Source organism: Elephantulus edwardii, unplaced genomic scaffold (assembly GCF_000299155.1).
Source record: "Elephantulus edwardii isolate Elephantulus edwardi_28Jun2011 unplaced genomic scaffold, EleEdw1.0 scaffold00059, whole genome shotgun sequence".
In the NCBI taxonomy this organism is placed as follows: Eukaryota; Metazoa; Chordata; class Mammalia; order Macroscelidea; family Macroscelididae; genus Elephantulus; species Elephantulus edwardii.
Window position 1 is genome coordinate 14,384,753 of NW_006399809.1, and position 8,781 is coordinate 14,393,533.

Sequence of the window (8,781 nt, forward strand, 5' to 3'; positions counted from 1 at the left end):
TGTAGTATTCCATTGTGTGAATATACCAGAGCTTCTCTATCCATTTGTTGATGGGCACTTAGGTTGTTTCCAACTCTTTGCTATTGTGAACAAAGGCACAATAAACATGGGTGTGCATATATCAGCTTGGGTGGCAGTTATGGTCTCTTTAGGGTATATTCCTAGTAGTGGAATTGCTGGGTCAAATGGTATCTCTATTTGCAACTTTTTGAGAAAACGCAATACTGCCTTCCACAGTGGTTGCACCATTTTACACTCCCACCGACAGTGAAAAGGGTTCCAGTTTCGTCGCAACCTCTCCAACATTGTTCCATTAAATTTCACTCATTTTACTGAGGAGAGATGATATCTCATAGTTGTTTGCATTCTTTCTGGATGATATTCTTGATATCCTCCCAAAGCTCAGCTGTTCTTCGTTCATTAGTGTTTGAAGCCTCAAACCTGTTCCTGAGATGGTTTTGAAATTCAGATGGGATAGACTCAAGGTCAAATTTTGGTTTCTGTGGATTTAAATTAACCTAATTTAGCTTTAGTTTTGAACTTTCACATGAGTAGTTGATAGTCTGTTCCACAGTTAGCTCCTGGCCTAGTTTTCAAAGCTGATATTAAGCTTCTCCAACAATTCTTTCCACAGATGTAATTGATCTGATTCCTGTGTATATCATCAGGTGAAACTCATGTGTATAGTCTGCTTTTATGTTTCTTATAAAAGGTATTTGCAATGACTAAATAACTTATTGTACAAAATTCTGTCATTCTAGATGTTTTATCAATTCTAGCTTGTATGCCTTTGGTTATAATCCTATTTGGGGATGGATTGTCTTTGTTAAGCTAATAAGGTTCTATCTCTTATCAAATTTATCTTAACAGCCTTTGGGATATAAACAAGCAGATAAGTCAGTGAGAAGAAAGCAGAGAAGGGGGCCAGTTGATGCCACAATACATGAAGATCTCCACGAACGGAAGCTGAAGAGACACCATCCCACACAGTCCACAGAGAGAAAAATCCTCCCTCTAGAGCCAGAAGCCTAAATCTGGAGTTCTAGTTACCTAGAGTGCTGTTGTTGTTGTTGTGTATGGTCGAGTTGGAAGTGGCTCATAGCTGACCTTCCCACGGATTTTCAGAGGCAAGAGATTGCCCATCCTTCTCTGGCAGAGAGGCTGACGGCCTTGAACTGTGTACCTTCAGGATTGCAGTGCAGCCTCCTGCCACTAGGCCACCAGCGTTCACTACCTCAACTGGGAGAAAATAAATATCTGCTTGTTCTAGCCACTTGCTCATAGGACGTCTGTTTTAGCAGCACCCCATAAAGTTCTAATGACTTAGTCTACATGGAATTGCACTGTTAATTGAAAAACCACACCTCCTGGCAGTTCCAAGCCATCAGTAGCTGAGAACTCAGGAAAAACATAGGCAATCTCCTTCTGGACAATTTACCGCCTTGGAAACCCAAATGTTAAGAGTTCCAACTCATGGGCAATGAGTGTTTTGAATTGTAGACTGCAGCACAAAACAGCTACATTGGTTTGGAAGAGACTCCATCAGTTTCTCCCAAATCCACACAGAAAAAATCCCCAATCTAAGAGAAAACAGAGTTCTTGTTATGCAAATATAGCTTCAAAAGGCTTCCCTGTTTCAATATCTATCCTTACTTAACACCTCATCACACAAGGACTCTCTCTTTTCAATGCCTTCCTGCCAAAATGGACAATCCAGATTGCTCATCTTTCTCCTGTCGAGCAGCTGGTGGATCCTAATTGTCTGCCTCTGGTTTGGTAATAAGTCTCTACCTCCTAGACCCCTAGAGCACCTCTTAGATTATCTTTAGTTTGTAAATAAAATCTAAGGTATAAATAAAATAAAGAGAGTTTGATACACTTTTTAACTCTAAGCAACAAACTTACCTCTGAGTTCCCCATTGGTCAAAGTAAAAAGGGAAATAAGATTGGTCAATTTTTGACCATGGAAAGCTATAGAAAATACAGTTTTCAAGGCAGAAGGACATTTTCCTGACACTTGGGTTAAGTAGGTAGGGTACGGAACTAGAATCACTTGATCAGTGTGTGATTTTAAAAAAGCCTCAGTCATATGGTTTCATATTCTCAATCATTTTTAGTGGCAATCTGATGCAGGGAAGGTAATGAATTTGAAGTAGAAGCTTAGCCCAAGTGTTTGGGACACCTATGTGTGTGACTTTGGGTCTTTTCCTAATTGAGTCTTTGTTTTCTTATTCAAGAAGTAGGATTAATTGTAATCTTCTTATAGAGTTATTGTCCAGACTAGTAGAAATCTTGCATCTAAAATCACCCACCCCCACTACAGCATCTGGCATGCATTGAGAGTGAAAAAAGAAAAGGGCGGGGGGAAAAGTCTGTTGTTACTACAGAAAAGTTAATCCTTAGACTGACAGGGTTCACACTGTCCCTGGCAGTGACTGGAGATTTTATCATAAACCTCTAGCAATGTTACCTAATATAACTTTGGCCACTTTTGCTCATTTGCTCAAGGATACTACACAGGCCCAAAGCAGAGGCCCTACATTAAAGCATTTATTATAGTAGGTCACTAGGGTTCTTTTTCCCCAGGCAACAATGAAACTGCATTAACAAGCATAAGCCAGGGCAAACCATAGGCAAAGAGCATTAGGACTTTGCAAAAATAATAAACCCTTAAAGAGACATATTGCGCCAAACACCAGCCTATGAAGAGTCTTGCTTTTTGCGCACACTGAGAAGACTGGAGCCAACTCTTCAGGGCAGAAGTATACTTTGCAATGGTATATGTGCTCATCCTTGGGACACCTGACACCCCAGATTAACTAAGTGCCCTTTGTCTCACTGTGCCCCTCTTCCCTTCTACTCACCTCCACTGGGCCCCCACCCACCTCTGTCTCCACTCAGCATCCTCCTCCGACTGAATTTGATATTCTGTGAGCTTCCACACCCACACACCCACTCCAAATCTAAGCCTTGGAAAGGGCAGAATAAACAGAATTGATTACAAACTTAACCCCATTCCTTGGATCTCAGACTCAGACCACTAGAAACAGAGACTGGCAAGAAAAACCACTGGGGTTAAGACTCCCAGGTGCTTCTCAAATGCTCCATGGGCTGTGAGTCACAAAGGAAAGGTCTAGCAGTATATGGATGGCAGCGAGCCTCACCGCGGGTTCTATTCCAGCACATGACTTGAATCCATTCAGTCAGCAGATTCTCGAAACTGATTTAAAGGTTACCTGAGTTAGCCATTACCTAATGTATAATCCACCAGATGGGCAATCTCCTCCTGAACAATCAACAGCCTCTGAAAACCCAGCTGTGGGTTGGTTCTGACCCAATGGCATGAGTTCCCCTCAGGTTAACTGTAATACATAAACCAGACTTCATTTGTCACACAGAATCTATGTACTTTTTTCTTTCTTATGAAATTATTGATGTCTTAAATGAGGACCTGCTATGATTTTAGGCCCTGGACAGGCCATGGTGTACAATGGGGTGCAAGGGAGCAGGGGAACAAGAGACATGCTCCCTGCACTTTTGAGCTTATGGTCTAGTAGAAGAGGTATTAGCGATGAAGATAGGCTAAGTACTCTGTTGGAAAGAGAGAGTACAGTTCTAGGGCATCATACCACCTAGGCTACAGGCAAGGTGTCAGGGGAGAAGGAAGCTAAAAATGCCCCACGGGGAAGTAATGATGAGCTCAGAGCTGAAGTCTAAGTAGTTCACCTGTGAATAGAGGTGGAGCCAGGTCGTGTAAGAGGGAAAACCTGGAGGCCAGAGAGATCATGATGCGCTAAGGGAAAACAAATGAAAACTGGAGTCGCTTCATTGCAAGACAAGTGTGCAGAAACCAGGAGACCAAGTAACAGTTTTGTCTTTGTCCCAAAAGAGATAGGAGCAATTAAAGTTGAGAGAGAGAGAGAGAGAGGTGTGACTCTATGTGTGTGCGTGTGTGTGTGTGTGTGTGTGTGTGTATGTGACTCAATATTTGCACCTCCTTAAATTTTTTCTACTTCCATCTTCTCCTGGGTCTTTTGCTACTTGTTCATGGGGAACTTGGCTCACATAGCCTCAGAAGCTGCTGGCCTTCCTTAGCGGACCACCCGCTGCCTAAGTCACCCCCAGGTGTATGCTAGGCTTCAGCCTAAACTCAGCATAGCCTGGGGTGTCCCAGACTTAAACCTATTCAAACTAATGGAGACAGTTCCTGCTATGGCCTCCAGATCCAGATGAAAAACCTTGCCATGGGAGATTTGATCTGCCATCCACTGGGAATGAACCCACATGAAAAGGCAAGGACCAACAGACGAGCTCTCCTGTCCTAGCGGTGACTGCGTGACTGATGACCAGTTTGTATTTGCTTCCTCTTTTCTCATACTAAATATCTCTCCTGTCTCACCCTCTGTCTCAGAACTTCCAATGAAATATTAGTACTAAAACTTTTGCCTTTGGCATGGATTTTGGAGAATCTGTATGTAGATATGTAGGTGAATATTTGAAGATCAGTGTTGGTGTATCACAAACATGTACATGTGGGTGTGTTTGGTGAAGGGTGGTTTTACATGGTGAATGTAGACTCGAGTAGTAATTCAGGTGAAAGAGGATGGTTGATTGATTTACTTCCTAAGTTTTTTATCTCATAAATATCCTAAGATAGTAGTCCATGTTCATGGGATATTCAGTACTCTTCTCTAACACCATTGCTAAAAAGCATAGATATTTTTTTCCTCTGTCATCCTTATTCTTCATTTGTACAGCTCTCAGATGCTCAGCAAGTGATTGGAAAGACCATGTCTGAATCAGGCACACCTTAGTCCTCAAAGTGACATTATTGCTCCTCAATAATTTGGAGAGGTCCTTGAATGCAGACTTTCTCAGTGCACTACATCTCCTAATTTCCTGACTGGTATTGCCAAGGGTTTTGATTGTGGATCCAAGTAAGAGAAAATCGTTGACAACTCCAACATTTTCTCCATCTATCATGATGTTACCTATCAGTACAATGGTAAGAATTTCTGTTTTCTTGACATTGAGATGCAATCCATATTGAAGGCTATATTCTTTGATCTGCTGCAATAAGGACTTCAAGTCCTCCTCACTTTCAGCCAAACATGGACTGCCAAAAGAACAAACAGATATGTCTTGGAGAAAGTTCAGCCAGAGTGCTCCTTGGAGACAAAGAAGATAACACACCATCCCACATACTTTGGGCATGCTAGGAGAGGTTATTCCTTGAAGAAGGACATCATGCATGGAAAGGTAAAGGGTCAGTAAAAGAGAGGAAGACCCTCAGCCAGCTTGGTTGACCCAGTGACTACTACAATGGGCTCTAGTGTGTCAGGAAGACTGAAGATGGCACAGGATAGGACAGGGTTCAGATCTGTTGTTCATAGGGTTGCACTCAACTCAATGGCACCTATCAACAACAATAAGATAGCAGTAGCTTTCTAAGGAGTTCTAGTGACTTAGTGGTAAGGAGCTGCACTGCAGACCCAAAGATATGCAATTCAAATCCATGAGCTGCTCTGTGGAAGAAAGATGGACAAACTCTTCCCTTGCCATTCAAAGGCTCCAAAAATACACTGGAGGGACAGTATAGAATGGATCTGACTCAATGGTACATAACAACAATAGCAAGAAGAAGATAATTTTCTTCTGGAACCTTATTTTTCTTCTTAAAGGCAAATAATTAGACACTTTCTGTTTATAATGGCTGTGAGTCTTCTCAGCTCCTTATTCACTGTTACCTGGATAGAGTCCAACTTGTCAATCTCTCATTTAAGTGCGATTGCCTGGCATTAAATGTACTGCTCGGGTGTTCTTTGGTCAGTTAGAGTAGGAAGAATTGCCATTTTATTTCAGAGAGTTTAAATCTATTGGCATGGCCTCATTCTAAACTGCAGTTTCCATCTCAGTTGACCTTCATGTTTTCCATCCATCCACTAAGCCTGTAACTAAGGAACACCTTGCTCATTCTTAGCCTCTCCTCTACTCTTATTTTTGTTGTTGTTTTAACTGACATGTTGGGCCATGTATTCACTCTGATTAAATTCCATATATTGTTTTTGGCCCAATGCCCTAGCCCTTTGCAAGCTTGAAAGGAGATTTACCATAGTAGTTAAGAGCAGAGACTCAGAAATCAGCCTTGGCTCAACTCCTGGCTCCTTCTCATATTTGGTGTATAATTTGGGGTATTACTTGAGCTCTCTAGGCTTATGTTTACTCACTGAGGAACTAAGAATAAAACAAGTATCACTGTATTGTCAATTTCTATTGTATAATAACAAATTTTCTCAAAATGTCAATGGCTTAAAGCATCAGTCTTTTCTTTCTTATACATGGTTCTGCTGATTGGCTTAGGCTTGAGTGACTTATGTTGGACCCAGGTTTCCAGCTGTGTTCAGCTCTAACTCTAACTTTGAAACTCCATACTGGTTCCAGGCTAAGATAGTACAGGCCATCCGGAGCTTATTCTTCTTATGTAGATGTCATAGTAAAAGGAACTGAGTCAAATCTCCACAGCTTAAATGAATTATTCCCATAAAATCTGCTAACAACAATTAACTGACAAAGGCGAGTCACTTGGCCAAGGTCAAGATCAATAAATTGAAGTGAACATGCTACTAACTGTAGTGCTAGTAAGTCACATGGCAAAGGGGAGGTTGTATCATTTTATAACCAGAAGAGAAGGAAGGTTTGGGAATAAGAATGCAATTTCCCACCACTGCCTTCATGAAGCTATTTTGAGGGGTATCCAGGATCATATCCATGAAGTGCTTAGCTCAGTGCCTAGCATAGAGTGAGCATGCAATGAATATAAAACATTGTCACTATTTTGTATCAATGCTATTGTCATCCAACATACCATCCTTCCCAGCATTAGATCATCTATATCCATGCCTGTCTAACGATAACTCACAGCCATCGTGTCAGAACTAACTCACAGCTGACCAAACATTGAGTTTCTGAGGATATAAATTGGACAGAGGGAGTCGGCCCATTTTTCCCACCTGGAGCACCTGGTGGAATTTAACCACCAGCCTTATAATTGGTGGCCTGACACACTACACATTATGCTACCAGGACTTCTTTCAATACATGGCTTTTGGGTTAGTAGCATAACTCTTTGTGGACTATCCCACCAGACATCCCTTATCTGCTGATTTACTAGATAAGTGCTTTGGACCTGAGGGACTGTATTACAGTACCATGCAGAGAAAGAAGATGGCAAGTCTCTAACTCTGCCAGGCACTCAGGGTAGCGAAGAATGGGATAGGAAAACAACCAAGTGCAAATACTGAGTCTAAATCAGATACTCCTGTTATTTTTGTTGCTATTAGGTGTTGTCAAGTACAACTCATAGTGACCTTATGACCAACAGATCTTAACCTTGTCCTATCTTGTGCTATTTTTCACAATCTCTAACATACTCAAGCCCATGTTGTTGAAGCTATGTGCTGTCAAGTTGCCTGAGACTCATAGAGACCCTATTATGTACAATACCTCTGAACCTTGCCCTATCCAAAGCCAGTCTCACTGATTTCAATACACCGAATCCTAGTGTCCCAGTTATTTTGTCAATCCATACCATTTGGGGCCTTCTTCTCCTGCACTGTCCCTCCACTCTTTCAAGCATGACGTCCTTCTCCAAGGACTGGTCCCTCCTGGGCACGCACCCAAAGTACGTAAGATGGAGCTTCAAAATCCTTGTCTTCAAGGAACAGTTGGTTTCACACTCTCCAAAACAAATCTATTTGTTTTCTTGGCTGTCCACATTATGTTCAATATTCTTCTCCAGCACCACGACTTAGTCATTGTCCAGCTCTATGATGCATAATAGCATGTAATTGCTAAGACTATGGTATGGATCAGAGCCATAATCAATCCCAAATATGTTTTAAAAAAACACCCTTGACTCAAATCCATCACTGGTAAGTAATTATAACTCATAAAGACACTCCATTTGGCTTCTGAGGATGTAAATCTTCACAGGAGGAGACTGGAGCACCTTGTAGAATTGAACCACAAAGCTTATAGTTAGTGGCATAACATTACACATAATGCCATCAGGATTTCCCTTAATTTGAAAAAGGCAGATCTTAATTATTTGGATTCTATCATCCGAGATTCTGGGCTGTGCGAGGAGGAATGTGGCATCAGGATTGGTGGAAGAGTCATCAACAGCCTGCATTATGCAGATGACACAACCCTGCTTGCTGAAACTGAGGAGGACCTCATGCACTTGCTGCAGAAGGTCAAGGACTACAGCCTTCAATGCGGATTGAAGCTCAGTATCAAGAAAACAAAGATTCTCATCACTGGGCCAATTGGCAGCATCAGTATGGATGGTGAAGAGATTGGGATAGTTAACTGTTTTAGTTTACTTGGTTCCACAGTCAACACTCTTGGTAACAGCAGCCAGGAAATCAAAAGACAAATTGCATTGGGAAAGTCAGCTGTCAGGGACCTCTCCAGAGTACTGAAGAGCCACGATGTCAGGCTGGAGACTAAGGTGGGTCTGATCTGGGCTATAGTCTTCACAATAACGAGCTGTGCATCTGAGAGTTGGACAGTGACTAGGGATGCTAGAAAAGGAATTGATGCCTTTGAGCTGTGGCGCTGGAGAAGAGTGTTGAATATACCATGGACTGCTAGGAGAACAAACACGTTTGTCCTGGAGAGGGTGAAGCCAGAATGCTCCTTGGAGTCAAGGATTCTGAAGCTTCGTCTGACATACTTTGGGCATGTTGCAAGGAGGGACTGGTCCTTGGAGAGGGACAT